The 26,295-nt window shown below is 40.3% G+C and overlaps 1 long non-coding RNA gene across 1 annotated transcript; it reads right to left on the reverse strand.

The window, feature by feature from the left end:
- Positions 1 to 1,255: 1,255 nt before the first annotated feature.
- Positions 1,256 to 1,722, reverse strand: LOC128796938 (uncharacterized). Its single transcript, XR_008433944.1, has 2 exons — positions 1,643 to 1,722; positions 1,256 to 1,545 (listed from the first exon to the last, which is right to left on the reverse strand). It is a non-coding gene; the product is annotated as an uncharacterized LOC128796938 (long non-coding RNA).
- Between the last annotated feature and the right edge of the window lie 24,573 nt (positions 1,723 to 26,295).

Here is a 26,295-nt window from a genome sequence, read left to right on the forward strand (position 1 = left end):
TAGCTTATGAAATTATGGTAATAGTTTGCATGTTAATAGTTTTGGGGCTCAAATGACCTGATTTTAATAATGAAGTAATTTATGCAGTAAATGTAATCAGCATCTATGAATCTCACTTAAAAGAACATGCCAGTGATTACCTATGCTAAAAACAAATGACTGTCAGCATGGAATACACTGTATGTTATGACAGGTAACTGGGATACGTTCAGCTCAGCACACCCTTTGGGCTGGCTGGGTCCTACTCTGACAAACACCACTGAAGCTGGCAACTGCAGCTCTAACAACTGTTTACAGACCTTCCATCACCAACTGACTTTGACTCTTGGTCATCATCTAAGGAAAAGGACAAGGATAGGAGATGGGCATCGCCAGAACTGCAGCTGGAGCCAGTAGGAATTCCTGCATGAATAGAAGAATCCTGTGGCACAGAGACCTCACACATTCGGACAAAGCGGGTTGCAGGAAGGGACAAAAGTGTTTGTTTAGGGAAGAAGTTGTAAGTTCTATGAATTACAAAAAAAAGGAGACCTTTATTAAGGATTTGACCTGCATAGCATATAAAAGATGCAACCCTCTGCGACATTTGGTAAACCTATGTGAATCGGATCCATCACAAGGATTCTTTCCTAAAACATCTATATTTACAGACCTACTCACTGTCAGGATGTATATGAACCATGCCTCTGTTCCCTTGTGTTGTTTACAGTGCTGTTCCCCAACATGAGAAGAAATACTAGACTGGGCTTTGAAAAGCAAACAGCAATGCTTTCTTTGCAGTAAGGCAAGCTCGTGTTTTGATAACCTGCTGAACACTGAGACTCATTTTGATATAAAAGATTCAAAAATATATTACTAGCTGCCAAATATGATCTAACTGTTCAAACACAAAGACAGAAACTGAGGGAGGCCAGATTGGGCATTAGCCAAAATGTATAAAGTCAATGGAAGAAACCCCATTGATTCAGCAGAGCTGGATCATCCGTTCACCAAAGCAATCCCTAAGGGCCGGAAGTCCTCACCACTTCCAAGGACTGAAACTCTAAAACTACCTTTTTGTAATTAATAAATATTTTGCATGCAGCACCTCAAACATGATACAAAACTGTCTTCAAACACCATTTCCAGAGCTGCTCATTTTTCAAAGCAAAAAGGTGCTCTGTTCTGGAGTATGGCTAATGCTCTCTATTCAGAATTCAGCTTTAAGAAATTTATGTCATATCCTTAAGGGAAAACAAGCAGAAGGATAACATACTTTAGCATTTTTAAAGTTTTATTATTTCAGTCATAGGGTCAATGGAAGCCCAAGGAAGGTATGGGTCATGCAACAGAAGCCCTTCAAACCCTACCCCTTCCCACAGACTGTGTATTCAGGTGCTGAGTAGGGCCTCCCAGAACCTCACTAAGGGAGCCACGGGAATTAAGGCAATCAAAGCCAAGGCTGCTGCCCGCACGCAGCGTCAGAGGATGGCGAAGCTGAGCCTCCACATTAGCCCTGGATAGGAACTGGACAGGACAAAACGCAACCCTGGTAAAAAAACGTCCCTGTAGAGGAAGAGACAGGGTTTATCCTTCAAGCAAAGTCCCCAGCTCCCGAGGAGCCCCGGCTCAGCTGAACTCCGCTGGTGTAATCAGAGCAAACCTGATCAAAGGCTGTGTGTTTGCTTTAGATGTGGATGCCATGCACGCTGTTGCCACGGCGCCGTGACAGCTTAATGAGCTGTCGCCTGTCACCCGAGCCGCCGTTACCATGCACACGCGGCTGCCCTGCCCCCGCTCTCCGGAGAAAGGAGCTTCTGCAGGTTCGGGAGAGGCTCATCGGTGAGCCCTGGCTGCTCCGAGCTGCCTGCCCCGTCCCTCTCGCAGACCCAGACATCCATGTCTCGCCAAACAAGATTTCTGGAGGTGAAATTTCCCCTCCTCCATTTCCCTGTGTTGTGCCTGGAGGACATTCCCCTGACAAGAGGGACCTGGCTGTCGGCGGCAGAGGCAGGGTCAGGAAGGCGGAAAATAAAAGGAGAAATTTCAAAGTTTAGACGGTTTTCTTGGCAGACTATGACAGCTCAAAGGGGTAAGGATCTGTCTGATGTTTACTTGGAAATCTAATAAGAATAGCTTGCCGCTGACAAACTAGGCTCACAAACACGAGCCCAAGCCGCAGAGCCTCAGCACCGGTTCGTGCTTCCCATGGGACACACACAGACACCCGGACAGCCAGCGCCTGCCTTTCAAAAACAAACAGGAAAATCCCGGCCTGCTCTGTCTTCCCTGCCTGTGGGAATCTCAGCCTCCCTGGCTGGGTCCAGACGGGGGGTCCTGTGGTTTCCCTGACTGGGAGAGGAAAGGGAATGCTGCCGTGAGTACCCTTTGCTCCCGGACAAAGGCTGGGCGCTGGGGAGGCGGCAGCATCCCCTGCCTGCCATTCTGGCTGAGGGCTTCCCACGAGTGAAGGGGAACGGAGAGTCACATTTGCTGGGGGAAGAGTGTGAAATCTGCAGGGAAGAGCCGGGGGAGCTGTAGTGCATCCTCATCTGCTGTGCCTTGTGGGAAGGGAGGGACATGAAACCATGGCTGCTTAGCTGCAGCACAGAAGGCTAGGAGGTTTCATGCTGACATTTAAGCTCCTAGCACTGAAATACTAGGTCCTAGTATTTACAAATGGACTAATTTGCTTTGCGTATAACACTGCACCCCCAAAAAATAGCTTGGTAGAAACCACTTCTGTATTTATTTATCTGCATTAATGCAGAACAGAAACATACCACAACACACTCAAAATGTTAGGTGATTTGAAGCTATCAATTTATTCATTAGCTGGCTTAAATAATAGCACACTGTTAGCACAACCATCTTTGTTTCATGCTAGTCTTGTTTCTTACATCTTGACTTGATTTAATATCAGTCTTTAAATACTTCTGGGTAAGAACTTGTTTCCCTTTATACTCGTTTTACCCTTAATAAATAAGCCTATGTTCCAACAATGCCTGTAGTTTCTAAAATGTAATCAGCAATAATATTTATTGCTTTTTTGTGTGCCCATCCAGAAAAAGAAAATTGTTGCCAGAATAATGCTCAGAACAATAACAGGATGTAAATGTGTACCCTATTCTTCCAGCTTGCATGCTTCACTCAAGAATCATGTCAGTTCATGGGGAAGTCAGTGGGAAACCTGACCAAATGAGGACTTCTGATTTCTGTCCCAGGCATCTTTTTGTTGGATTTGTCACAACTAATGCACATTTGCTTGTCTCTCTTCACATGCTAGGAATGTTTGTAGGTCACAATGGGAAATCTACAGAACTGGCCAAAAAAGTTGCTGTGATTTCAAAAATAGGTGTGAAGAACAACATATTGCAAGCTGAGAGGAGAATAAAAATATGGGATTCAATATCTTCATGATTTTAAGAAAAAAAATGAGAGGAAAAGCCCATCTTCTAGTAACTGAATACCCTGATAATGCCTAGAAATAGTTAACCATAGGGACACATGGTTTTGCACATCTCTGCCTCTTCCACTCTCCACTCCCACTCCTGAATCTAACATCTCCTGCCTCCTTCAGTGCTGTTTCATGGCTCTGTGCCTCCTCTCATCCGCCTGTGACCTGCCTCTCAGAGCATCTTTGTCGCTCCCCCCTCCCCAGCAGAGCAGCCCGAGGCCAGGGTGACCTCTCCCTTGGGATTTTTTGTCTCATGGTCTCAGACAGCACAGAGTGACAGGGAGCAGGAGTGACAGCGAGCAGGATCCCCACCCCAGCACCTCCCTAATCAAGCAGCACTCACATAGCTCACACGCCTGCCTGCAGGCTTCTCTCTTTAATGTGACATTGATCATCATGACACAAAATGGTCACAGATATCACTTCCTAAAATTCAGGAATGTGACAGCTAGAGACAGAATCGCTAGTCTATGGCCTGAAGACTATACGGATTATTCAGGTCAGGATAAATCAGGATGGATATTTGCCCTACTTCCATATTCTAGCTATTAATAACCAAAAGCATGCCAGATTGTGGCTTGTTCTGTGTGACTGCACAAGGGAGCAACGCTCCGTCCCCCACATCTCCACATACACATGCACAGACGAATATTTTTGGCTAACTTTCGAAAGCCATTCGCAAACCCAGCCCCTGAGCTCGGAGTAAAGCCCCAAGCACATGGAGGCCCTCCTTCACCAGGCAAGAAAGGAAAGCCAAAGCAGGCTGAAAAAAGATACGGGAGACCTCTCCTGGTCTATTGCCCCAGAAACCCTGAAGAATGCAAGCTGCTGCTCTCCCCTGTTTTCTTCAAGGCACAGCACAATTCAGTCAGTCAGGGCTCACCCCTTTTCCCAAGCACACTGCCAGAAAATGAATATCCTCTTGGGAGGATAGAGGAGCTCCCTAGGGAAGCACAGCCACACTGCTCCTGGCAAGATTTCTCTCCATCACACCTATGCTGGATTTCAGAAGGAAGAAGCAGCACTTCCTCCCCAATATTGAAAAAGAGAGACCATACAGCTACAGAATTAAATAAGGTTGCACCTTCCCCAGCTTTAAAATAGCAAGCGAATTATCCTCCATATTGAGTCAGCAGTCACCTTTTAGGGAGATGCAATGCAGAAATTGCACAGTGTCTCTTTGTAGTATACTAGCTTTTGTGAGCCGCCTTTAAAATTTTGGAAGATCAAGACTCAGAAGCCTGAAGCTCTGCTACTTTTAAAATAGTCTTTCAAAAGCCAGCTTTTGCTTTTGATTGCAAAGGGGGAAATAGAGATATTTTTCAGACCACTGACATGGAAGAAAAACTGCCCTGGCAGCTGAGACAACTTCCCTGAATAGGATCCCTCTGCTTTTGGGAGTTGGAAAGCTATTCTCTGCCATCCCTTTTGGGGCACTTATGCAATCTGCTCTAGCAACTGGTGCCAGTTTAGTTCAACTACAGACCAGACTCTCTGGCCAGTCTGTCTAAATGCCATTCCCAGGATTTGCCTAGGAATAAAGCCTTTATACTTCTCTCAACCACCATATTCATGGTCTGTTACTGTAAACCATTACAGCTAGTCCCAGTCCATAAAATGCCACTGGTTCCTATTTGAATTCCAAAAAGATAGCTCTTATGCAGCAACTACAGCACCCAGCAATTAAGCAGCACTAGATGAACTGTCTTCTGTCTGTGTTTCTAGACACTACTCCATTTTTTATTTATCAGCTAAAAGCCAAGCAAAGTAACAATCATGAGTAGGTGGAGTGCCAAGAGCAGCACACAAGCCTCAACAACACTCATTTTCCCTCTCCTGCTTCTCTCCTGCTCCTGACTCTTGATCTTAGTTAACACTAGGCCTCAGTGACTGCAGTTCATAATCCTTGCATCTTTGGTCTTCTGCTGAGCAGAGTGCTCATATTTCTATGCAGTTTCAAACAGGCTCTTCCTGCTTAGCTCATTTAATTACTAGATTTGCTAGATCTCTGCGCATTATTTGGCAGAAAGCATAATAAGCAGTTGCCAAGTCCTATCTTGGGTTACTCTTCCAGAGGTTCTTTAAGCCGGGGAAATAAAAAAGTGCCCTTCACTTTATTTCAGTAAAAAAACATTTTCTTTTTCCGCTTCCTTTGATTCTAATCATAATATTATTCTGGACAGAGACATTGTCAAATAAATACTGGTCAGAGGTTTCCTGAGGACCTGAACTGAGAAATGTTAATAAAATAAAACGCACACTCTAGTCTTCCTTCTTTATGCATTGGATTGTTCAGCTGAAGCAACTGTATTTTTCCTTATGAAGTACAAGTTGGTCTAAATCCTCCACAGCAGTCCAGTAATCTCAATGTGCTGATAATTGCTCTGTCACTTACTGATTACCACAGGTATCTCTATTTCCAGGAGTATTGGAGCTTCCCGACTGAAAACAAGTAGAAAAATCTCTAAGCTCTTTACATTAAAAGGTCAGCAAGGAAATGAGAGACAACTTGGGGAAAGAAGAAAAAATGTGTAGCACTTCCATATTACAAACAGAATTTTAAATAGATTTTAAGAATATAGATGAATGGAAAAAAATAATATTTCCTTCTCTTTTCATCCCTGCTAACAGAAAAAACAGCAATCTGGGTTACTGGCCTTTCTAAATTCAGGGAGGCAAACATATCATTAAGGATAGCAGAGGGAACAACTCCACAGGGAAAAGACAATAGAGAGCTCAGGAAGATAGGTGGGATCCAAAGGTTTTGAACTGAGCAGAGATACAAGAAGAGAGACAGATTTCTCTTTCTATTGCTTGTCCCTATCAGTCAAAATCTGAAGTAGGAGATCTGACGTACCTTTCCTTCATGGCTCAATAGCCATGATAGAATATGGCCCTCCTTTTCAGACCTAAGCTATACGAGTTAAGAATGACTGCTAGGATGACAGCTGGAACTGTTTATAACATGGAAGAAAAACAACTCTGGGGAGAGAGTAAGGAAAAATGGGATTATGTCCACTTAGAAGTGAGATTCAGATATGGGAAAAGCTTACTCTTGAGCTACAGTCAGCTTTTATTTACTGTAGATACTTATTGCTGTACTGGACCCCACAGTACAATTAGCAATTGAAGCATCAAATGATGAAAGTTTGATTTCATTTGCAAACATATATAACATATATATATATACACACACACAGGCAAGATGATGTCTCATCAGTGAGAAATACAAAGACTTAACAAACTGTGTAATTACACAGTTCCTGCATATTTTCTGCTACTTTTCAAATAGTATTTGTACATGGCTGACTATGCTATTAATAGCTTCTTGTGATTTAAATATTTAAGCAGCTAATTATCATATTTCTGAATTATAGAACTATGACATTTCATGTCCTCTTATAAAAGGTATAAATATAAAATTGACATTGTATGAGAGGTCCTTTTGTTCAAATACAATACTGACTTTGTGGATAACAAAAACATATATAAAATGTGGTTTTCTATCATCACTACTTATTTTTCTTATTGCCTGTATCATAGAACATGTGCTAATATTTAGGGAGGCCTGCTGGAGGTCTTACAGTTATTTTTTCCTGCCTGACGTTACCAGTGCAATTTTCCTTTATACATCCTTCAGAGAAGCATTTGTCCAATGAAAACCTTTCTTCCTAGGGGAAATTCCCTTGCAGAATACTGTCAGCAAGAGCTGATACCTGGCAAACAGGAGGAAACCACACTAGAGTCAGCTTCCCAAACTAATCTAAACTCACCCTCATGTTCCTGTGCTTGGTGAGGCAACAGCTCTAAGTTCCAGCACTGCAAACAAGCGATGCAAACAGACTCACGCATTTCCTTGGAGGCTGCTGGGAGACAAACACCTTTGCAGCAGCACAATATGGACTATCAAATACATGCACAGATTTATGACAGTAATATTGAAACAACAGGCTGCTTCTTTCACGTGTCTGTGTAGCCTGTGCACAATGGGAGTCTCTTTCTGTTCAGTGTCTCTGAGTGCTGCTCCATTATCCAAAAAAAGAGAAGTGATGGCTTGTCCCTCTTGCTTCCTTCCCATGAGTACTTGAGATTTACATGTTTTTGTTTGCTTCATTGAGAAATGGAAAAAAGACTAAAGAAAGATCAGATGCTCACAACAGCATATCCTTTTCTTGTTCTTATGAAAGGGTAATATTTACCTATCTAAAAGCATTTTATTTATTCACTGAGCAGAGGGCAGGAAGAACTTTGGAGGCAGAACATATAAAGTTAAATCAGGTTTTGCAGAGGCAATCAAGAAGGGTTCTCAGGAGATAATTCTGAAGGATCAAAAGTCAGTTTAGCTCTTAGACACAACTTGGGTGTTCTTACTCATAAACATTGTCACCTAATTCCTATGAAGATTTCATCAGTGTTTCAAAGGATACCAATAATCCCACTTAAAATGCTTTCTACAAAAAGACTTCTTTCACCAAGGAATTGATTCACTAGCAAAGTCCCATTCCTCTAATTAGCACCATCCAAGCTCATGCTCATCTCTGATATGTTTATATAACATATGTATATGAAACATGCGTGCACTTATTAATTGCAGCTGTCCATGTATGCCGGTCCAAGATTCATTTATATTTCTATTGGACCAAACAGGAAGTCAAGGACTCTAAGAAAAATCCATGTCATACAACCATTATAGGCAGCCTTTGGACCCTGCCTAGGATATTATATAAGCCTCAACACTTAAACATGAGCATGTTTAATGAACAAATTTCTTATGAAAGCAAAATGTTGAGAAGATTCTTCATTAAACATCATCCATGTCTTGAGAGTTCATTACACATTTTGACAGTACCTCACCAGGCCCTAATAAATATTTTATTCAACTACCTCTGCTTTGAAACTCTAAGCAGTAAAAATATTTTTTCTTAAATGACAGATGAAGAACCTGTTTTGGTCACAGCATGATACTCTGAGCCAGCTTGGCAAAATAGAAAGAGCATCAGCTACCACTGTGCACTGATGTGCCCAGGAAGTTACAACTGATTTACAAGGTGAGTTAAAAGTTTGGGATGTGTTCCATATAAAAATGAAATGAAGTCTTTCCAGGTGGGTGGTGAGAATTTGTTGGGAGCTTCATTTTTTCTTGACCACATCAATCACTAGTAATTTGATTATTAATATTCAGCGACTCAGTCATTTGGGAATACAAAACAAAACTAGTAAGTTTTTTGGACACTTTAGGAACAAGTACATGAATCTTGAAGTTCAGAGATGGACTGGCTATGCCAAATAAGTTTAAGAATTTACTTGTCCACAATTATTTTCTATCCCTTCATCAACCCTAAGATGGATATACGAAGTTAGAATAACAAAACTAACTATTCATCAAGCACTAGAGATTAGAAGGCTTGCACCTGGCACCTTTTTCCTCCTCCTCTACCCCACACATGCAGTAGGCTAAGGAAAAAAGCAAATAACAACCAATCCTCCAGGCAAACAACCTCAGCCTTCCAGACTGCTGTAGGCTAGAAAAATAATCTTATATAAGGTAAGCAGACAGACCTTCTTGAGGAATCCTCCTAGCCTGGGAAAGAGACCATACCCTGTATCATAAAGCTGTCTCTTAAAGAGCAGTTAAAAGAGCCATCTGTATATCAGCTGGCCTGGAGGCAAACTGGGGAATATGAATGGGAAGTCTGAAAAAAGTAAACGATTCTTGGACCATCATTGCCTTTTAATTCACCAAGTGAAAAACCATTAGGACTTCCATGTTAACGGTGGTGTATGGGCGCTGTGTGGAAAGCCACAAGGGTGAAGAGCCTCCTTCTGAGCAAAGTTTCATTTTCAAAGCAGTGGTTTTAGGTTCGCCCACAAGGAGTGAAATCATCAAACCAAGGTCAGTGATGTCATTCAGGACAGTCCCAGACCACAGAGCACAAGTGTGACTCACTTCTCAAAGTCTAGGAGTGTCTGGAAGTGCCTAAGGTGCTGTTTGAACTTTCTTCTAGAGGTGAATTTCAACCACAGATGTGAAGATGATTGAGGGTCAAATATACAGTGAAATGGGTAGTCTCAAAAGGGAAGGGAAGAGGGAGGAAAAGATAAAAAGAACACTGGCATACTGGAGAGCAGGGCACCAAAGGAAGCACAAAACAGGGCAGAGAGTCTCCATGACTTTGAGCTTTGAAGCTGAGTATCCCAGGAAGGCCTGGCTCTCTTGCCTGTGTCTGGTAATCTGAGCTAAAATCTTCAGTGATAGAAATAAAATGGAAGCACAAACTCTTACTTCTTAGCTGTACATTCCCAAAGTTTGGCTCAGGGTATCTAAAGGGGCAGGAGCCAAACTTTTATAGTTTTAGGCTTTTTAACCTGGGGCATACAAGCTGGCCAATGCTCTTCGTGATTGTACAACAGATTGCACCACCCCATGTGCCACAAAATCATCTGGTGAGCTGCAGTGCAGTTTGCAGCATCTATCCTGCAGACATCCAAGATGATAACAGCAGAGGCTTCTAACTATGGCAATAGGTGTCTTAGGAATAGCAAGAGAGGTGTAGGTACCATCTGCCTCTCTTTCTGTTAAGTTCAACCCAGTTACTATCAGTTCATCAGGACTGAAAAACTTTATTACACCCAACAACAAAAACAAGGAATTTAAAAAAAAAAACCCAAGAAGAGTAAAAATTCTCTTATATTCAATCACTGAAAGTGGAACAAGAACAACCCTGGTACAAATATTTCAGTCAAATGAACAGAGGAATTCAGTAGATGCCAGGCAATCTATACTAGAGTTTCATTTAGGAAACCGTAACAGCCTGCACAGCAGGCTTCAGCACAGTATTTTCATATGACATCCTAACAACAAAAGCTGATGAAATTTCATATTGTTCACAGTGAAAAGGAAACACTGGTTCTTTTTCCAGTGTCTTTGCATTGGTTTAATCTTGCCCTGGTGTATTTTAACTTAAGTCAATTTGAGATGTTAACAGCATCCAAATATGCTTTTCCTGTGAGCTGCCAGGGAAGGCTTTTTTGAGCTGAAATTGTATTAAGCTGATTACTTATTTTAATTTCTCCTTAATAATTGAGCATTTTTAATTGTTTGAATCTTAACAGCTGATATAGCTGTTTAGAGAGTCAGGAGATGCAAATGAAGACTGAGAAATTATTTCAATATAAACATATGAACTCTATGCCATGGCAACAGCAATTTTTCATTAAATTATAGATTCCTCAGGGTTGCTTTTTCCATATTGACAAGATCATTTCATAGGGAGAGGAGGTAAGGGGAAAAAGAGATCTTACTGAAGAAACAGAATTGTTATGACGAGCAGTTAACAACATATATCTCAGCATGTCACAGTGGGTCGTCTCCTTTCATTTCAGGAAATAGACTGATTATAAAAATGCTTCCCATTTGAGTGCCCTGATGCAGCTTGCATCAGGCTGCATTTTCCCTCAGGCTGAAAAATACTGACATTGACAGGAACATTGGATGTGTTGAACCTGCCATCACCAGCCTGAAAAACCTCTGTCCTCACTATTGCTCACACCTTCTAGTGAACGACCTGCTTGTGCAGATGGGGCTATTTCAGTTTCAGTAGAGTCTGCTGTCACACAGATTAAAACTCTTCAATTTCCCCCATATATATATATATATATATATATATATATATATATATATATACATGTATATATATATGTATGCTGTTTTCTTAATGTAATCTCTTCTCTTTAAAATCCATGCAAACCAAACCAAACCCCAAAACCATTACACCAAAACAACCCCAGAAGCCTGCAGAACATCTACTCCACAGGCACTTTAGGTAAATGATCCACAAGGAGTGGAAATAATGTAAACATATTTTTACATTACATCAATGTAATATATTATAATGACATCTGCATTTGCAGATCACAACAAAGATCACAACAGAGCTGTGAAAAATGTGTCTTGGTACATATTAAGGTTTTATTGTTGCACTTTCATTTGTATTTTCTTTGCTCATACGAACTGTAGTGTCTTCCTGTCTGAGTATCACAGCACATAGACTCCCTTCTCTCATAACACTTGTGAGGAGTTTGGTGCCTTTTGTTCTTTTTTGTTGTGTTTGGGTTTCTTTATTTGTTTGCTTGCTTTTAATGATTCCTATCAGCCTGACCTGTTCAGAAACATGGCAAAAATGCCAGAAAATGTTAGCAGAGTGATCTTGCTCCCACATTTGTTAGCTTCATGATACGTGTAATTCTCTGTTAGGAGCACCTGGGAGATGACGGCCTCCTGCTGCTAGCCAGCCCTGCACAAGCCATGGCAGAGCATTAGAGAAAATTACAGAATCACAGCTGGCTACTGGTTAGCAAAACCCAATCTTCTGCTCTAATTTTGAGGAGAAGGGAGGCAGGAGAATATGCTGCATTTTTTTTCTACAAATTCCTTCAAATTATACACAGAAAGGAAAATAACATAAACATTTGCAACATGTTTCTCTCTTCCCCATGCTTTCCAAACGCAGTTCGTCCACATTTTCTAACCAATCATTCCACTGAAGCCAGTTTATTAATGGTGGAAGACTTACTGATATGTTTGGAAAGTATACATTTGTCACAGAACAAATTCCCCTCTATGTTTTACATACATTGGGTCAATTATTTCATTTGAAGGCTTGAAATGACTTTAGGCATAAATGCACAAAGGCACAAGTTCAGATGCAGTAGTGGCTTTGCCCATTTTATAGGTTAATCATCCAGTATTTCAGCCTAACATTTGTTCAAAATGATCCATTTCACTTCTGCTTCAGGTTGTAATTGCTTTGTTATTTCTATAGAGCGACCTACACAGTTTCTGGAAGCACCAAGTTTGGTAGTTGTCTGCTCTAACAGTCTCTAGGTATGCAAATGAGCTGTTCAGTACATAAACTGTGCTCAGTTTTGGCTAGAGTTGTAAAAGAAGAGCAATAAAAATTATCTTATGTTATTTAGACAATAAAAATGACAGATCTTTACTAAAGGATCACTTCTAAAACCTGTTTTTCTAAGCATCCCACTCATCCAGAGTGCAGGGGCTGCCTGTTGGCACTGACAGTTGTATTTAATGCTTCAGAAAAGCAAGGAAAGGAAAAGCACAAGCCTGTTCCCCTCTATAGATTTATTCATCATGGAGAGAAGCCACTGAAAATGGGGTGTGTTTTTCCCAGACTGTTTTATATTCAAAACAACAGCCCTGTCTGCACTGGAAAATTCCACAGTATGTGAAGACCTACAGAGGGACTGAATGAAGGGACTTGGAGAAAAAGGTACATGTCTGAACTAGATTGAATAAGGGTAACTATGCTCAGGATAAATCTTACTCAGACCTTCTGAAGTTCCTTCAGGAAAAAAAAAATCATCCAGATTCTAATTTCTCTGATATTACTAAAATTAATAGTATTTCCAACAACCAGAACACCCTCCCATGCTTCTCCACATGACACCTCCTTTCAAACATTGCTGCATAAGAATATCAAGTTTGAGAATGGAGAAGTTGCATGGTCTTAAACAATTTTTGTGGTGGTCAGCGATGTCAGTGAAAGCTGATTGTGCTCAGCTCCCTCGACTAAACAGTGGCTGTGCTGAGCAAGATGTGTATACACATGCACACACCCCTACTGACAAAGATACAGCAACTTCTTTGCATTGTTCGTCAGGTGTTCATAAACTCTCAAGCTGTATTGCTATTGCTGTGAAATTATAAGCTACCTGAGAAAGGCTTTTATATTAAGAGTGTGGGCATTCAGTACTCTGATGCTCTCTGTAATACACATTTAGCACAACACAACACACTCACATAAACACAAACTGCCCATGTGGGAAACATGTTCACTCTGGCTACTCAGAAAACTCATTAAAAACTACACATTGTGTTCAACTGGATCTAAACCTTTGTTCTTATCATTCAGGTGCTAGTAGAGCTGGGAAAGTACCCTGAGAGTTGTGAGAGCATTCAGGGAACTAAACTGAAAGTTAACAGAGCTTCCACTTTGCTTCTAGAATAGCCATGTTATAAAAATTTTACTCAAAGAACCTTTCCAGATGTAGCTAGATAATACTGAACTCTGTTTCCACTAAGAGATTTAGGAATTGTATTAGCTCACATGGAAATAATTTTTTAACTAGCTGGGAGTGGTTCCCTTACAGTTCCTGAAGCTGTTCCCCCATGCTCATATCCCCTCCTCTCTGGCTCATTTTAGGAGCTACACCCAGTGTGCAAAATGACCTCTGCACCTATTTGTGCATAGAAGGAAAGTAATATGGTCACTGACAGGCTGAAAGGACTGTAAGAGCCAAAGCCAAGCTTTGTACAGTTTTTACCTGACAAAACCCAACAAGATGGACCTGTTTCCATAGTGCTGCAATGATATACAATGATTTCAGCTTTGCAGGGTCCTTGAACATTATAACCAATGCAGCTTCATGTATGATGATGTAAGACCCTGAAAAGCTTGAAAAAACTGGACTTGTATTTTCTTGAACTCTATAAACTTGAAAGATCCTCTTCATACAGTCTGAAGGTCAGAAAAACAGGATTATATAAGGATCAGTGATGGTGGAAGAAAATACAGTTGTATTTAGACATAACAGCAAAAATTCAGTGCTGTATACTGAGCCATTAGGATGTATTTTCAATTGAACTTTGTTTCTTGTCTCTTACCAGATTCTTTGGCCTACTCACTTAATTTTTTTTCAGCTATCACTCTGTGTATATTTCCAAGATATTAGACTCCAAAATATCACAACAGTCGGGATAGTTTATAAAGAGCAAGACACAGGCATGCAAGATGGGGAGAAAGATGGGTATGCAAGAAAGGAGAGGCTGAGGAAGAAAACTCAAGTGGAGGACACCAGCTGGATGACAATCTCAATGCTGCAGAAAAAAGAAGTGAGTAAGGTGAGTAAGGTGATCAGACAGAGAGATTAATTGTCTACAATATAATAAATAAACAGAATTATTATCAAAGTAAAAGACTACCCAGGTAGATAAGATTGATTGGTTAGAAGAACAGAACAAAGGAAGAAGCACAAGGAAGAAAATGGGACCACATTTTCTCTTCAAGTCAGTTTTAAATATACTGTTCTCTGCTTAGGATCTGGCTCATATGAAGCCAGGTGCCTCAAGGAACCACATCCACTTACCTTAGGATCTCCCTTCTTTCTGCTCTCCACCGCTCCAGTGGAATCAGGTTTTCTACACTGATATTTTGTGCAATGTCTATATGAAGGACCATCACTCTGTGGCCATGGTCTCCCACATCTGTATGTCACTGTAAAAACAAATCCACTAACAAATGTAAGACATGCAGCAGATTGTGCTTTTCTTGTATTATCTAAGGGCACTATGACCAACACAAAGCTGCAGCCACTTTACAGGTGTTTCTCCTGCTTAGATTCCCTCAAACAAGTTTCTATACACAAAACTGACAAAAGTGAACCAACTTATTCTTCCTACATAAGCCACTTATTACAGCTATTGTTACATAGTTATTGTACATATTTAGGAGTAAAGTCACCCCACTCCTTCAGTATGAGTGGATAGAAATATTCAGCCTGGTTATGTTATTAATAGTTTAATCTGTCTTTCAAACTGCATTAAATCTGCCCAATGCATAGCCTCTACTCAGAATTTAAATTGTCAAATTAGTTTATTGATTAACTTAATTTTCTCCTGAATACAGCATCTGCATTTTAAAATGAGGCTTCATTACTTCTGTATTTTTGTTGTTTATCATTCACCAGGAAACTGACCCCAGAAATTTCATTATTCTGTATTAAGAAATAGCATTAATGACTATTTTGCTCACAACCCTCAGAATGCAAATAGAGGAGTTGTCACGGTGTTTTAATTGAATTTTACATGCCAGTTTGGAGTCACTTCCATTTAAATATGACTTAAATGTAGGTGACAGTTTGAATACCACTATGCTGTAAGTCAAGAAGACAAACCAGTCAACCACAGCTCTGCTAACTATATGGATTTCCAGTCTTGCTAATGTAATTCTCTCCAGTTTATATGTCTCATAAGCAGTATTTTTGGAAATAAACAACTGCGGAAAGAAAACACCAGATTCAAAGAAGGCTTAACTTATTTCCATTGAAGGAATTGGCCATGTGAGATCTGGGACCACGCTCTGGGGAGAGCAGAGCTGGCAAGTACAAGACCTTTGTTACATCTGGACTCACTGGTTATTTCCCTGTGAGTTGCTAAAGCATTCCTAGTTCAAAATCAAACAAATACGAGCTAGTATGCCCTGCTGGCCTGATGCCGTACAAGCCAAAGACAAGGTGTATGGAGCACAGCATGTACACCACAGTCCCCCAAAATGAGGGGAGCCTGTGCTTCTCCTCATCAGACTGGTTTGATTCAAATAGTGATCATATGCAGTCTGTTGAAGAAACCAAGCAATTCTTATTATCACACAACAGAGAATCAGATGCCCTTTCAGAGCTACATGTACTGGAACAACCTCCACTGTCAGTCTCTCTTTTTGCCCTCTTTCCCTCCTTCTATTTTCAAGAATTTAATTTTTACTATTTACTTTAGTGTATGAAACAGCTGCTTCATAATAAGATAAACTTGCCAGGTCTGAGGTATCGAAGCCTGACCAAGTTTTGTAAGGTATGATTTATAGTTCTATTTTTCTTTTACAGTAGGTGGAGAAGCCAAGAGTAAACAATCCTTTTAGATATCAGGAATCCAACAGTCTTGTATCCTAGGATAGCCAGTGTGACGCAACTTGTCTAAATATATTTTTGTTAGATTCTGGCAATACTGTTTCTCACCAGGCTTTGTGTAAACCTGTAGAGATTATAGAGATATTCCCAATTCATTTAAGTGGTCCATATCATATAGAATAGGCAGTTCACAAAAATTAGGGAATGCCAGCATTGCAACAAATGCAAAATATTTTTTAAAGATAATCCCACTTATTTTTAAAATGAATCCTAGAAAAAGAAGCTCCCATAAACACCTGATTTTAGAAACAGGGGGAGACATACTTTTTTGGAGTAAATTTGTGTAGCCACCCAGCTTGGATTTTATTAGCTGGCTAGTTTAAAAGAGAAAAGAAAAAGGTTGGGTTTTACAAAAGCACTACCTTTTTGTTGGTGGTTTTTATTTGTTTATTTGTTTGTTTGTGGTTTTTGGTTTTGGATTTTTTGAAGGCAGAAGTATCACAAAACAATTCCAGCTAATTCGGCCAAAAATATTGAATACATATTGTATTCTATTTCCACATACCAGAAAATTTATTTTAAAACCAAATTAACCAAAAAAAGATCAGCATCTGTACAAAAATACATGTCAGAGGCCCAGGATCTGAAGTCTGAAGCAGTGCTACTGAGATATTTATTTCACAAAGGGCTGTACATCACAGGAGTCACTCTCAGCCTCCACCAGTGCCAGACAACACTGATGTCAGTGGCTTATCACTGCCAGTCTCCTTGCTGAAACATGACCCTCCTGTGACAATAAAGTGAAAGCAAAGCTCACAGTGAAAATGAAAGCAGATTTACTGAGCTGAACGCTGTTCTGCAAATACCTGGGCACATGCAGCACAAACAATTCTCCTGTGTCTGTGGTGTCCACTGCTCTGCTGAACTCCCCGACAAGTGTAGCACATTTCTCTAATGCTTTGTCTGCAAAACTGTGTGGGACACCAAACAATGTTTTTCTCTCCAGATTCCTAATCAGTAGGAAATAATTTCTTAAAGCTCAGGGTGTTGGGACTGCATTTAATAACCTATATTGTTGAAATTTGAAAGGTACACATTGTATGCAGTCCTCACTTTTTTACTTGGATGCATGTGGAGCTCTTGAAAAGCAACATGATTTTCAGTGTGGATGGAAGGAGGTTTTATGCCACCAGAACAAAAACCTTCATGTTGATCTTATGTAAGGAGAGATTCCAAAAGTAAACCTGTATTGCCAAAAATAAGAAAAGGGATGACACCTGGAAGTCAGATATCTGGATGTGAATTAAGAGCAAAGAAAAGAGCAACAGTTGCTGGAGAATAGCAGAGATTCATGGGGAGGAAAGTGTAAATTTGGTATGTCTGTGTGGATGTTTGTAAACATTCTGTCATCTCAATTTAAAAAATATATTAAAAAATATTATCTGCTTTTAGAAGACAGGGCTCTGTCTCTCCAGCAACAAAGCAGACCTGTAAGGACAGAGCAGCACCAGACAGGGCAGGTACACAGACCTGAGGTGGCTGTGTAGAGACTAAAGCCTGACTTTTTTTCTGATTTAGAAGTTACACATTCAGGGCTTGACAATATCAAATTAGAATAAGCACTCTTGTAAACCAAACAAATGACAAGGCAGGATAACTTTAAAAAATACCATTTTCTCTGCAATGAAAATCTACTTCTACAATTAAAATTAATTTTGCTTGGGAACTAAAGTTTCATGATGAGATAGAAGCAGTGGGATGGGGAGGAAATGTAAGATCTGGTCACTAGGGGAATTTGCTTTCAGGTCTTGTTTTTGACTGCTCATGAGTAGGATTTTACGCCTTTCTCTGCCAAACATTTAGCAGGGAAGCTGGCACAGCTACAATAGGCACAGTCTGTGCATCTGAACCTGCAAGACGCACCTGATGATAAAGTAGATGAAAAAACCTGTGTGCAAGACATGAGGTACTTATTAGGAAATAAAAGACTCTCTCACTTCTCACTCCTGTATACCCAAAACATGCTTTGGGTAATATTTGTGACAGTAATCAGACTTTATTTAAGTCAAATTTATTAAGACAATTTCTTGGTCAAAAAAGGGTTCATTACTATGGGAAAGATGGGGAGAGTATGAAAAAAAAATAAATGAGAGAAAAAAAAAATTAGTTAATTAAAGAAGAAAACTAGTAAAGACCAGGACGAGGAAACAGCAGTTTGTATCAACCTATTAAACTGATGGATAACAAGCTTCAGAGGGAGGAATTAAACAAGCTGATTGAGCCTTCAAGTCTCAGAAGAGAATTAAAAAACATAATGTCTCGTGTTGGGAAGATTGAACCTTTCTTTTGGTTTAGACAAAATAAAATTTATAGCTTTGCTTGGCAGCCATAAGTATTTTTTTTTAAAGACTAAAATAAACATTTAGAATCCATTTTTTGCAGTTCTCATAAAAGCAATCTCTGTGTTTCATCTGATGGGAATATTTCAAGAAATAATAGTGCCCTTCAACCTACAGGTACACAGAAAAACATACAACTGCAAGATCAGCAGCTGCCCATTTTTCTCAGACTTCTGTAACCACAGTCATTGAAGCTGCCTCACAGAACCACATAATCAAAAACTCTTTAAAAACCCACAAACCCCAGACAACCAAGAAAAACAAAACTGCCCCAGAGAAAGATACAGCCATAGATTAATTTTCCCCCCATTATATGGTGGCCTAGGTGTACAAAGTGTCCCAAATGCAGCCTGTCTGAACACAATTAACAAATATGTCAATGTTAGATCTCCTTAGGACATGACAGAAGGCAATAGTGGCAGTAAACAAATGTTGTTCTTGATTCAAGGCCCCTTTTAGCAGAACACTGTGAGGCAGACTTGGTGCAAATGAGAAGGCCAGTGCAATCAGACACACTTTGCTTCTCCTGAGCCAAATCACTGCTGAGAATTCATCAACAATCCATAATATGTTAAGGATGATGGAAATGATTCTATACCGTCTGTGATGTACAGGTGTCTTTAATTATATTTTCCAAGCATGAGAAACAGCAGTCATTGGCAGATAAGTAAGAAAAGAAAAGATTAGAACACAAGAAAAACTGAAGTTTGGCAGCAAAGGACTCCAGCGTTCCCAAAGAAAGAAGCACATTTCTATGTAGTCAGTATTGCCTAGAGAAGTATCTCCTCTTCTGTTTAGAGTAGGGTGGGTGGAAGGGTGAATGCCCTTTTGCACAAACTTTTCCAGATGCCCCTAATTATGCCCCAGATGTGAGGAATGCATCTTTCTGATGTGGAAAATGATGAAAATTAGAAGGTTCTGTAAAAAATCTCACTTCTGCCACTGGATGTACAGATTTGTGCTTAAGTTCATAATTTCTAAACAAAAGATTTTGGTATTTACTTTTTATTAAATATCTGGATAGAAAATAATAAACAAGGTGTTATTAATAAACATGCATTGTTTACAACATTTTCCAGAAGTAAGCCCCAAAATTAAAAATGCAGTTTACAGGTCCTTCTGTAAACATTTTTTTCAGTGATATAAGGTAAAGCAGATTATTCCATCAGCAACTTGAATGTGTTCCAGCTACAGAAATCAATAGCTCCAGAGGTCAACAATGCAGAGGTGCATGGGCTGAATCCTGAAGTGAAGAGGCAGCTAATGCTGGAAAAATTCCAAAGCTACATTGAAATTACTGGTGGCACCCTGACCTGACAAAGCAAACAGAGGAGGGCATGTTGGTTAAGCTTTCAGTGAAATTGTCTGCAGTACTGGAAAAATGCTGAGCAGTAGCAGGAAAAGCAAGGTATTATTAGCCCTTTCAGTAAAAATGGGTCCTGTCAAGGCAACAGAACTACTACAGTTAGAAAAAGGAACTGTTGCTTTCCCTGGCTGATACCATCTGTGAGGAGGTGAACACAGAAGTACTAGGTAAATAGGTAAGAATTTTTAGCTACAAAACTTACTGAAAACCAGCTGGGTCAAAGAGCAGACAGCCTATCCCCATTTAAAAGAGTGCATTTATTCAGAAAAATGAAAAACTGGAGGACAATGACAAGATGGACAGATGAAAATGGGGAATAGAAGCAACAGAAATTAGCAAAGTTAGAGGGGGAGCAAGTCCTTGTTTTATTGTGGGACTCCTTGACTAAACAGACAGCAAGGTGTGTCAGTGGCTGTGTGCAGCTCTGTTTTACAGTGCTCTGCAGAAGGGACACTGCTGTCCTACCCATTTTGGAACAAGTCTCTTGTTAGAAGGTTCTTTCAGCAACATAATTCTTGAGGCCAATGACAGTACCAAAAGCAACTGTCCCTATGGGATGGTAGAACCAAGCAGTTTAATTCCAGACAGGTCCCTTCCTTCCACTGAGAACATGGAGAAGGACAGCACCACTGCCCTTTTCCCATGCTATGATAGAACACTTGTGCCTCTGTGTTGTGGCTTTCCTGAACAATCAGCAAGACCCCAGCCCTGGTCAGAGAGCTCAGCCTAGCACATGCACATGGAAACTGTGGAGCAGACCATTCCTTACCCAAAAGTTGCCCAAGAGCAAGGGGAAGGACTTAGCTTCTGTAAGCAAAGAGCAATTCATGCTCTTTCTCTTAGCCACCACCTTTGCAGCTCCTCATGAGACCTACCTGGGGAACACAGATTGTCTGGAACTACCCCAAGCTCACCTCCCTCCAGCATGACTGGCTGAATGTCCCTCAAATGGTGAAGAAAGGAGAGCCCAGGAGGAGCACAGTGGTTATAGAGAGGTGCTCACTTTCACTGAAAAAATCCATTTTGAATTTCTCTATTCTAAATAATCTATATTTTTAATCCAACTATGGAAAAAGGGGAGGAGTCATCACACTGGACACAAACCAGACAGTCCTGCTGTGGAACATGTCTTCAATTAAGAATGAAGTATAGGAGGAGATGCTTTTGCCATCTTTGTTAAACTGAGCAATGGCTTTGTCAAGCCATTGATTTCACCAGGATTTCCCCAGAAGACAGATACTTAGCATCAGAAAGAGTGGACCAGCCACGTGGGTTGTAGCAATATTTATGGATGCTTCACAGATCAAAGCCACATTTATACCAGGCACTGAGCTAACAAACCACAAAGCTCACCCAGTGAACTGCTACTTGCACATGTGCAGGAGCACTGGCAAATGCAGGTGCCTGGGTCGAGCATTGGGAGTAGCAGATTTGCAGCACTGAGTGTCCTCCAGGCCCACCATCCCATTAGGAGGACTGCTGCTGGTTTTTGTAGAGCAATACACCCAGGCTGTCCGTCACCACTGACTCCAGCCAGAGGGGGCAGCAAGGTGACATGGTCCAATGAAACAAGAAGTGTTGGGAGGGGAGAGTTTGTAAAAATTTCTTCACAGAAAGGGTTGTCAAGCACTGGACCAGGCTGCCCAGGGAAGTGGTTGAGTCACCATCCCTGCAGGTATTAAAAAGATGTGTAGATGGGGTGCTCAGAAACCAAGATTTAGTGGTGAGCTTTGGAGTGCTGGCTTAACAGTTGGACTTGATCACCTTAAGGATATTTTCCAACCTAGTCCATTCTATGATTTGCAGGATAAGCAGCACTTGCAACATGCAATTATTAGATTGCGATCAAATATTTTTGAATTTATCTTACTAGAGAAAAAATTAATTCACCTTAATTTCCTTTAAATTCATACAATACAACTATTTTTTGACTTCACTTTTCCATTTTCAGCCAGCACTTAATGAATTTCTCTCCCCAACACATCCTCCCTATCCTGACCCTTCTCTTTTCCCACTTCTCCTCACGTCCCCCTGAGAAAAATATACCTTTTAAAAAAATATATTGTACTAATGCTTGAAATTTTCTTTCTGGTTCTTCCTACTAATGTGCATGAGAACACCCTCAGAGTGCAGCACCTTTCAGAATCTGTCATTGACTTCGACCAAACCACAGCACAATAATTTGTATATTTGTAATAATTTGTACAAACAATAATTTGTATATTTTGTAAATACCAAATAATTTGGTATTTATTTAATTGCTAAAAATAAAATATTTTCCTTCATAATATGACAAAAGGTTTGCTCTGCTAACAAGAAAAACTGAACATTTTTACTGAACAAGCGAAGTCTTATTTTCTGACTCTAAAACTCAATATAACTAAACAGAGAGATTAATATCAAATTCCTAAGTAACATAGCTCTGCTAGTGTCAATTATTTTTTGCAAACACTGTATGAGTTCTGATTAATGAATCAAATTTGTTCAACCTGCACCAGTGCACAAGCCCATCATACTTTATATGACCTTGAGGTGATTGACTGTATGTTCCTTTTCGCAAAGGGTATTTTGTTCTTTTTTACTTTCTTGTTCAACCTTTTCATATCCATGACTGCAGAGTCAGTTGTAACAGTAACACCCAAAAAGGAAAAAAAACACACAGATGGCTTTTAGCTCATGCACCAGGACTTGACTAAGAAAAAACCTTCCTGAAGCAAAAGACTTGCATGTCAAAGAAGAAAATAATGTATCTTCCAGACTAAGATGCAAAGTGGGAGGCAACATGGCACAGACAACACCTGTTTGTCCTCCTGAAGCCTTCAAACTCTCTGGTTATCTTCTCTGATCCTATTCTCGCTTTCCCTAGGGAAGGCAGTGCTTCATGTGTATCAAATGAATCACAGAGCTTTTACTGCACAAATGGGCACTGCTGCTAAAGTGCCTCTAGCAAGAGTTTGAGGTAGGTGGATGCATCCTCGCAACATTTTCAGAATTACCCTACTGGGTAGGAAAAGGGCAACATCCACTTGTTTTTCAGAGGCTGTCAGGAGACTATAGCACAGTGTTACAGAAATTATCTTACACATATAGCACAGGAGATAAAAAAGCTAAGCTTTTGCTGGGGACATTAGCATTCTCTACACCAAGCTTCTATCAAGGCAATGTCACAAAGAGGTGGAAGAGGCCCTTGATTTGATTTCTTCCAAAAAAGTCCAAGTCTAAATGCCTTAAAAAACCCAAATTATTTCCTACCAAAAAGTCATATTTAATTTGGAGAAAAGAAGCTCACCTATATGACAGAGTTTACTTGGCATGAAATTTTTAAAATTAGCTGAGTGCCATACCACCCATCTGCTAATCATGGTTATCTGAAGAGCAATATATATTCTGGGTCTGACTTGCTGTAGAAGACCCAGGGCTGACAGGATTACCTGGCACTTTTCAAATGCATGTAACCATACTGAACTTTTCCATGTTTCATAAAACTGAATTTATTTGAGTGATCCAGCCAAAACAGTTCAGCAGTCTTTGGAAAAGTGCTAAGGAATATCACTCCAGCCTTGCTGCGTTCCCGTGTGGGAGGGGAGCAGCCACACTGGTACTGCACAGCCAGTGCAGCGCCTGACAGATATAATTCAGCAATACAAATTTAACTCAGTTCAGGAATGGGCCCAAGATCATATTTCCATTTGATTAGCCAAGGCATATGGATTTTATGCTTGCTACAGTTCGAGAGATAATGACTTGAGCTGATAGTAAGATAAGTGGTCAAAATCCTAATCCCTCAACATTTTGGAAGAGATTTGAAATGCTAGTGTGAGTTCATACTGTGTCAGCACTCTGCACTGCGTGGCTGAGGCATTTTTGATCTAGAGACCGTGAAATCCGACTTGCTGCCAAAACACAGACCCATACTGCACCCCTACTGCTATTGCTCTTAGACATATCTTATCTATTTCTGCCTTGGAAAGCTGGGAAAAGAAGGCCTAGGGAGCTTTTGTTCAAAGTTCGCTGTCCATCAGGCTATTCTTGTTCTGGGTGCCCACACACTCAAGAAATTAAGACAGAGGACTGAGCTGTGCAGTTCCTCTCAACCTCAAGAGCTCCTTGCTAAACTGAAACTATATTTGATAAGAATTTCATTAAGAGGGAAAAATAAATGTGCACATTCACCGTTCAATTTGCCCACAAGAAGTGCCTCAGTTTCCTTCCACATAATCTCAGGTAACAACATTTTCTAGAGCACAGGGAGAGCCAAATTCACCCAAGGTGAGTTCGACTGAGAGACTCCAAAGATGAACATGGTTCAGTTTGCTGTTCTATCCTCCCCAGGCTCCAATACAGCTGGGCTCAAAACACTACAGTGATATTTTCTTGCCAAGGCTCTTTATAACATGTTTAAGAAAACTAAAAATTATGTTTTTAGAAACACAGCCCACCTGCTGCATATGTTCTTCTTTACTCCAAAATGAACTGAGGTATCAGACAGAAGGGAAGTAACAGTAGGATCAACTATTGATTTGGAGATTAAGAACAGCCTTATCAAAACCAAGGCAAATAACACGATAATGGATAATTATATGAATTTAGCACACCCCAGTAAAAACTACAAGAACAGGTGAGCTGTAATCTTCCGAAAAATTTGCTTCTCATTGAAATAAAAGCATTAGACTTCTGAATGGCAGTTTAAAATAAAGGCAATAATTTGTTTCCAGCTGGTACAATCATTTAATAAAATGACTGTTGTGCCTCCAGGAAAAATATTCTCCTTTCCTTGGCAACAAACATGATTACCCTGGTTTTGGACCACCGGTTAAGTCCATCCACAAAGTGTTCTCATTCTAAGTACAAGACATTGAAAAATAATTATTTGCCATATGGAATATAAGAAAAATTTTAAAAAGCATCCCAGAATGTGCAAATGATTTGGGGAAAACATAAAAAAGTCTAGCAGAAGGTTGAAATCACTTCACTATTATAATTATTCACCTAATGTTTTAATAATAAGAAAACCTCCCCCCAGTCTTGCTCTCCTTTCAACCAAATCTAAACTCCATACTTTGTAGGTGTTAAAATTAGCACCTTCAAGCTGCAGGGAGGTATGGAGAAGAGACAGCTTCCAAACAGCAATAGACCGGATGCAAATACTACCTGGAGCTGTAGTTAATTATCTTGCTGATGTTAATTGGCCTTGTTTGTTAACAGCCAAAGAAGAATGAGGTGCTAGGTGCTTGCTGCAGAAGGGTTAATGTAGTGCTGTTTTAAGACTGCTTCCTTTAAAAATATAATTTACTTAATGTATAATAACTATTTCTGTTCTCCAGGCTCCAGAGCAAATATTTGAGTAATAAAAACAATAGTGATTATATTGCTCCTTTTTTATTTTCCTAAAGCACAAATAACAGAAAAGAGAGGAATGAAGCTGTCTATGGCAGAACTGTCCCAGTGGTACAGTACATTTTCCAACATTTTGATGAAGCAGTTTGTTCAGCAAAATAGCTGCCTGTTTATGAAACAAGGTTATTTAGTACATTAAGCCTGGAGCTGACATGTATTGTTTCCAAGCAGCAATTTTGAATGGTATAAAGAACACACTTTATTTTCCTGTTCCAATGTGTACTACTTGTAAAAATGAAAAGATAGGGAGAGATACCTCTGATGGCATTTCTTAGAAATTCAGTCAACAGCCCCTTCATAATAGCCAGTGTGCAGTGAGGTGATCATAGCTCAAGTACATATTCCTAACAAAGGGAACACAAAATACAAGGAGGATGGGAATAGCTGGAGGTGCTGCAATTCAATGAGAGAAGAAGCTCATGTGGTTAAAAAAAGGCCAAGTGCAAGGTCCTGCATCTGAGTTGGGTCAGTCCCAAGCATATATCAGGCTTGGTGGAGAATGGATGGAGAGCATTTCTGAGGAGAAGGACTTGGGATTGCTGGAGAATGAAAGGATGGACATGAGCTGGCAATGTGCTCTTGCAGTCCAGAAAGCCAATTCTGTCCTGGGCTGCATCCAAAGCAGACTAGCCAGCAGGGTGAGGGAAGGGATTGTCCCTCACTACTCCACTCTGGTGACATCCCACCCAGAGTGCTGCATTCAACACTGGGGGCCCCAGCACAGGAAGAACAGGGACCTGTTGGAGCAGGTACAGGAGGACCACAGAAATGATCAGATGAATGGAGCACCTCTGCTATGAGTAAACACTGAGAGGGCTGGGGTTGTTCAGCTTGGAAAAGAGAAGGTTCTGGAGAGACCTTTTTGGGGCCTTTCAATACTTAAGGTGGTCTTAAAAGGAAGATAGGGCCAATTTTTTTAGTGGGGTCTGTTATACTAGGTCAAAGATGAATGGTTTTAAAGTATAAGAGGGTAGATTTAGATATAAGTAAAAAAA

The sequence above is a fragment of the Vidua chalybeata genome, chromosome 1 (assembly GCF_026979565.1).
Source record: "Vidua chalybeata isolate OUT-0048 chromosome 1, bVidCha1 merged haplotype, whole genome shotgun sequence".
Classification (NCBI taxonomy): Eukaryota; Metazoa; Chordata; class Aves; order Passeriformes; family Viduidae; genus Vidua; species Vidua chalybeata.